The sequence below is a fragment of the Protopterus annectens genome, chromosome 3.part1 (genome assembly GCF_019279795.1).
Source record: "Protopterus annectens isolate FY-2018-M chromosome 3.part1, PAN1.0, whole genome shotgun sequence".
Classification (NCBI taxonomy): domain Eukaryota; kingdom Metazoa; phylum Chordata; order Ceratodontiformes; family Protopteridae; genus Protopterus; species Protopterus annectens.
In genome coordinates, this window is record NC_056732.1 from 981,597,475 (window position 1) to 981,604,694 (window position 7,220).

At 46.9% G+C, this 7,220-nt stretch overlaps 1 non-coding gene across 1 annotated transcript; it reads left to right on the forward strand.

Annotated features, from left to right (window-relative positions):
• Positions 1 to 823: 823 nt before the first annotated feature.
• Positions 824 to 896, forward strand: TRNAV-CAC. The gene has a single exon. It is a non-coding gene; the product is annotated as a tRNA-Val (tRNA).
• Positions 897 to 7,220: the final 6,324 nt, after the last annotated feature.

Below are 7,220 nucleotides of genomic sequence, written 5' to 3' on the forward strand. Positions count from 1 at the left end.
GGATTACCACAAATAGACTTATTTGCATCCCCACTCAATCACCAGCTAAAGAAATTCTGCACAAGGACGCACCACCCACTTGCTTGGAAGGTGGACTCCCTATCTTTCAGTTGGAAAAACCTGACAGCATGCATTCCCACCACTTCCTTTGATGCACAAGGTGCTTTTGAAGATCAAAGAGGAACGCCCAAGGATCATTCTGATAGCTCCAGACTGGCCAAGACAACATTGGTACCCATTGCTGAGGAGCATGTCTCGGGAACAAATATGGACACTACCCCTGATCCCATTACTGTTAACACAGAACAACTACAACATCCTGCATCCAAACCTGAAAACTCTGCAGCTAACTGCCTGGAACATTACATAAGAGCAATTAACCCAAATTTATCCCAAAGGGTTAAAGACATAATCCTTGAGGCTCGTAGACCTTCAACAAGAAAGAATTAGGAAGCAAAATGGAAAAGATATCTCATTTGGAGTACTGCAAAGGGAGAAGATGTGGCACTGGTAAACATAGCCAACATCCTGGAGTACTTGGCAGAGCTCTTCCATACAGGCCTGTCCTATTCTTCCATCAAGATACATGCATCAGCTATTTCAGCAGAATACAGCTTGGATCCTCCTGTCTTCTCTCATCCTCTGCTCAGACAGTTTCTGAGAGGAATTAAAAATGTAAAACCTCCCAGGAAACCACCATTGCCAGCATGGGACTTGAACTTTGTGCTAGAAAAATTGACACTTCCCCCTTTAAGAACCAGCAGCAACAGCAGAATTACAATACAATTACAATTTACCTTTATACTCTAGATCCCGAGCAGTAGGTTCTGTAGTGTAGTGGTTATCACGTCTGCTTCACACGCAGAAGGTCCTGGGTTCAATCCCCAGTGGAACCATTATGCTAGTGCAAGATAAGGAAATTGGGGCAGGTGTGACCAAAGAAAACCCATTCGATTCCAATAACTAAATTTGCGGTTTCAGATACCTTTGGGTTGGGAGGGTGGCCTAATGGTTAAGGTGTTTGCTTTACAAACACAAGGTGCATGGTTTGAGTCTCAGAAGGGATAATTGGCTAGGCTTAAAATAGCTCGCAAGGGCAGTTAGCCTAGAATAAATCTATGAACCTATGAACTTATCCTGGAAGACTGCTTTCCTGCTGGCAATCACCTCAGCAAGAAGGGTCTCTGAACTACAGGCATTAATGGCAGTGCAACCCTTCCTGATCTTCCATCAAGATAGAGTGTCCATGAGAACAAATCCTACATTTATGCCTAAGGTGGTATCCAGAGTGTCTTTAAATCAGGCTATCCACCTACCTACATTCTTCCCCAACCCACAGAACAGGGGAGAAAGACTCTTGCATACCTTGGATGTACATAGACAATTACGCAATACTGGACAGGACCAAGTCCAATAGAAAAACTGACCAGCTTCTGGTAGCATATGCAACAGGAAAGGAAGGAAAACCAATTTCAAAACAGACAATCTCCAAATGGATAGGAAATTGCATTAGATTTTGTTACTCCTACCATGGAAAGAAAACTCCAGAGAACATCAGGCCTCACTCCACAAGGGCTACAGCCACTACCACAGCTTTCTTACGAGGAGTGGCTACCAAGGACATTATAGAGGCTGCTACTTGGACCTCCGTGCATACATTTGCCAAGCATTACAATTTACCTTTATACTCTAGATCCCGAGCAGGTTTTGCCACTGCTGTTTTGCAAGGGATCCTAACTACACCATAATCTCTCCTTTTTCCTCCTCCCTAGTATAGCTATGGTATTCTACCCATTTGTAAGGACTGCAGATGCATCCTTGAAGGACATAGTACAGTTTTGTATCTACCATAAATGTAGATGTCCGATAGGAATGCATCTGCAGTCAGGATTACCCACCCACCTTCACCTCTGTGGTACTCCTAGGGTATTTGCCATCCTTCAGCTAGCTTGGGGATCTATTATGGTGTATTTGTTTGTATATATGTACATACATGTTTATTTTATGTGTTTGCTCTCTACTATTTGGAAACATTGGCATTTATCCAAATTTAGCCATCCAAGAGGGCACCTGGCATCTGGGGCAAGAAACACTGAGGAAAATGGCGTCGGCTGATGCCTTTATACCCGAAAAACTGCAGCGATGACGTCGGGTGAAGTGCGACACCAGCCGAAGCCAGACCCAGACTTTGGAATCCGGCCGACCGAAGGGCTGCCTGACGACAGGACTACCCATTTGTAAGGACTGCAGATGCATTCCTATCGGACATCTACATTTATGGTAGGTACAAAACTGTACTTTCTTCATGTTTCACTGTTGCAGTCATCACCTGTGGGTTGGGGTTATCCCTGCCGTGTTAGCCCTCGGCCAGCCCGAATACCGGAGTCAGTGTTTTTTTTTTGCGTCGACTGTCGTCGCCTGTAGTCTGACATCAGGTCGTCAGTGCTATAAAGCAAGGCAGCCGATGTCATTACATCAGTCTTTCTTGCTGTGGAGCGTATAGCAGAAGCAGTTCGCACGAGTGGCGGTCGGTCAGTACCAGAAGTTTAATTTCAGCTGAAAACATCTAATGCTAAGTACCCCATTGGGGATCCTTTTTTCTTGCTCTAACCGATGTCTGAAAAAGTTAACAATTGTCTCGCCTATGGAAAGCAGATCCAACACCGAGACTTCGATTCTTACTGCATCACTTGTTTAGGGCCAGACCACGACGTCCCCATTGCTGGTTCTGTGCCCTCTTTAATACAAGAACCATTCGCCGTAGAGCTCTGTTTGTAGAAAGTTATTTTTGTGTTCCGTCTTCGCATTCCAATATGGCATCCATCAGCCAACAATCTGTGGACATTCCGAAAAAACGTAGAGATAGAGAGACAGACCCCACAAGGCTAAGCCTTCCGATAAAGCTGCCGCTAAGCAGGTCGTCAGTTCTCCGAAATTCGGTGAGGCGCTTTCACAGCCCCTGATGCCTGATTCGATATCTATGCAGGCCTCTACTGAGACCCTTCCTGAGTCCGGTATGCCGCAGAAATCTTCTTCGTCTTCCGAGCCTTTGGCTGTCTCTGCCTCGGGTGGGTCCGGAGCCGAGGCGCAGGAGGCCTTTCACACTACCGATTCTAGACAAAAAACTATGTCTTCACATCTGACTACCGTTTCTCTCAGACCGACGGATTCTCTCAGGCCTAGAAGCCAGACCATTCCTAGGAAATCTGCTTCTAGCCACCGTCTTGCTACTGCTCCACCACCTCAAGCACAAATGCTTAAAATGACAGAGGATCTCATCTCCCTTATCTGGGGTAGTCAGGTCACTTTTTCTAAAAGAAAGAGGCACCCTTCTCCAGAAATTATGACAGAACAGGATTCTGAGGAATCTGACTATTCAGTTTTTGAAGAGGAACAGCATCCCTTAATTGCTTATGAGGACTCTGATGCAGAGGAATAAATCCCTTCTGCCTCCCCTCCAGAGGACCTTTCCTTTGGGGAAACCCTTCACTCCCTCGGGGAACATATCCAATGGGAATCTCAGGACTTCCCACAGTCTAAGAAAAGACTTGGAGAGTTTCTGGACCTGCCCCAGCACAGACCCCTAGCTCCCCCTTTTAGAAGTGGTGGATGATGTTTTCCATGAATCCAGCTTAGCTCTGGATTCCCTCCCTCCTGCTCCCAGTAAACCTGATAGGTACTACAGAGTACCAGATTCTCACAAATAACTGTACAGAAATCCTGCTGCAGACCCAGAGGTCATTACACAGGGACCTAAAGGAGCTAAGACTACTTCTGCCAAGAATCCTCTTCCTTCTGACAAGGACTCCAGAGCTCTGGACAGATAGGGTAAAAAAGTAAACACCTCTGCAACCTTAGCTATTAGAGCACTCAGTTGTCAGTTCCCTATGTTAAAATACCAACAACACACTTTGGAACAATTAAAACAGAAGATTGCTATCTTTCCTGATTGTGCCAATTCAAAAGAGTTGGCAGCTATACTGCACTCTAGTTGTCAAGTGGCCAAACATTCATTACAATGTGGATATGACGCCCTAGAAGCCTCTAGCAGGGCAGCAGTGATAGGATCTGTTATTAGGAGACATGCATGGCTGAAGGAACAACCTCTCCCTGATCATGTCATGTCTAAACTTATTGATGCACCCCTAGATAAGGAGCGCTTGTTTGGGAAAAAAGCAGAAGATGTGCTTAAAAAGACGGAAGACCAAGCAAAATCCCTGCAAACAGTAAAAGATTTCTTTCAAGTTCAACCTCCCATATTCAGCAGGAACTTTCCCTCTAAGCACTGGGCCTTCCCTGCACCTAGCAAACAGGGCCAAGGTAAGCCCCGCAGGGACAGACCATCCAGGCCCCTATCACAGGGCCAGCAGAGAAGCAAACAATGGACCGCTTCCGTCTTTAAGGCAGGGAGTCCTAAGCCAACCTTCTATGGCAAATACTCAAAATGACTCCCCCTTCCCCTTCTGCCCACCCTCCCTTCACTCATCAAAAACTAGGAGGAAGGCTCTCCCTCTTCAAAGACAATTGGCTTTCTGTAACAAAGGACCAATGGGTCTTAAAAGATCATTTCTCAGATACAAATTCTCTTTCAGCGAACTTCCAATTCCAAGAGGGTACTCAGACTTACCTCCAAATCAGTGGGCAGTGGCATTGAATCAGGTCCAAACTCTCATATCTCAGGGGCAGTAGAACCTGTCCCCTCAGATCAAACAGGCAGAGGCTTTTATTCCATACTGTTCCTTGTTCCCAGAAAAGAGGGCACTTGGCACCCCATCCTGGATCTATCCATTCTGAACACCTCTCTGGTGCTCCCCAGATTCAAAATGCTAACTTTGCAGCAGCTACTGCCTATGCTAGCAAAAAATTTCTGGCTAGTGACCCTAGACCTAAAAGATACCTACACCACATCCCCATCAGAGAATTGTGCAAAAAATTCCTGCGCTTCAGAGCAGGCTCACAACACTTTCAGTTCTCTGTGCAACCCTTTGGCTTATCTACTGCTCCCAGAGTATTCAAATGCTTGGCCCCGGCCATAGCATTCTGCAGACAGAGAATTATACAGATTTTGGATGACTGCTTCATTCAGGCAGAGTGCAAGGAAAAGCTGCATCAGGATCTTCTCTTTGTCAAATCACTCCTAACTTCCCTAGGGTTCACCATTAACGAGAAAACATGAAAACAAAACCCCACCAGGAAGATCGTTTTCTTGGGAGCTGTACTAGACACAGCATTCCAAATGGCCTTCCTATCCCCAGAAAAGCAGAGCTTCCTGCCTCTCTACTTTACCCAGCTGGCTTCCAGAAGTCACCTCACTGTGAGGAAGTTGCTGCAAGCCCTGGGATACATGGCATCTTGCATCCTTCTCATTCCCCTGGCCAGGCTTCACATGAGAAAACTTCAGTGTTATATAAAGAACCTTTGGTGCCAGCACTCTCAGTCCCTAGCGCCATCTTTCCCTCTGATCCCATGTATAAGAGCCGAGTTTCTCTGGTGGGCAGAGGCCTGTGCCAGGAACAAGGGTCTTCCTTTTATCCTCCGCCCTTCCGGCCAGACCATCACCGACACCTCAGACATTACTTGTGGCGCTCACCTAGCAGGCAGGTGCACCCAAGGTCTTTGGGATGCCCAGCAACTTCACTTGCACATCAGTCAGAAAGAAATGATGGCAGTACAAAAGGCTCTGACATCCTTCAAACCCCATCTCAGGCCAGGGTTTCTCCTTATAAAAACAGACAACACCACAGTAATGTGGCATATCAACAAACAGGGGGGGACCCAATCTTACTCAATGTGTCAGGTTAGCCATGATCCTCTGGCTTACAGCCACCTCCATGCATCTACACCTAATTGCCCAGTACCTACCAGGGGTCAACAACACCCTGGCAGACCACCTAAGCAGAAACTTACTGCCCCCCAAATGGCAGCTCCACAGGGAAATCTTTCTGCAAATCACTCAGGAGTGGGGGACCCTGGAAGTGGATCTCTTTGCCTCGCACCTCAACCACCAGCTGCAAAAGTTATGTACCAGGGAGTATCACCTCCTAGAGTGGAAGGTGGATGCCTTGACATTCCCCTAGAACTCCCTCTTTGTGTACGCGTTCCCTCCTCTGTCCCTTATTCCCAAGGTACTGATCAAAGTAAGGGAGGAGAGACCAAAGGCCATAATCATTGCTCCAGATTGGCCCAGATAGCATTGGTACCCATTACTGTGCAGCCTGACCTTACAGCCCCCCCAAGCACCTTCCCCTGATCTCAGACCTCTTGACCAAATTGAGGGGGAAGATACTGCACCCAGACTTGCAGACTCTTAACCTTTCAGCATGGCTTATACCTTACAGGCTAGCAAGGAGTCCCTGTTAAGCAATCCGGTCCTAGACATCATCACAGAGGCCAGAAGGCCCAGCACCAGAAAATCATACGCAGGGAAATGGAAAAGATTCTGCTTCTGGAACCAGTCCAAAGGGGCCAGTACCTCCCATCCCTCTTATCTTGGATTACCTAGCCGAGTTGCTCAATAGTGGCTTCTCATTCTCTTCTATTAAAATCCATGCCTCAGCCATTTCTACTCATTACGATTCAGACCCACCCCTCTTCTCTCACCCTTTGATTAAGCAATTCCTCAGAGGAGCTTCTAATATCAGACCTCCCAAATGGCCTCCCACGCCACCCCGGGACCTGAATTATGTTCTAGAAAAACTAACCTTACCTCCTTTCGAACCTGCTGCTTCTACTGAATTGAAATACCTCTCCTGGAAGACTGCCTTCCTGCTAGCTATCACCTCAGCCAGAAGGGTATCAGAACTTCAGGCTCTCATGGCTGTTGAGCCCTTCATCATTTTCCAAGCAGACAGGGTCTCCCTGAGGACAAACCCCCTCCTTTATGCCCAAGATGGTATCTGATGTGACCCTCAACCAGGCCATTCACATACCAACCTTCTTTCCTAACCCTCAAAACAAGGGGGAAAAATTCTACACTCACTAGATGTGCACAGACAACTCAGATACTATCTGGACCGTACTAAACCATTCAGAAAAACAGACCAACTACTTGTCAGCTTTGCCCCTGGGGCAGAGGGGAAGCCCATTTCCAAACAAACCATTTCCAAATGGATATCACATTGTATCCATTTCTGCTTACAGACTGCATGGGAAACCCCCCCTAAGTCTATCCGTACCAATTCCACTAGGACAGCCTCCACTTCCACAGCCTTCCTCAGAGG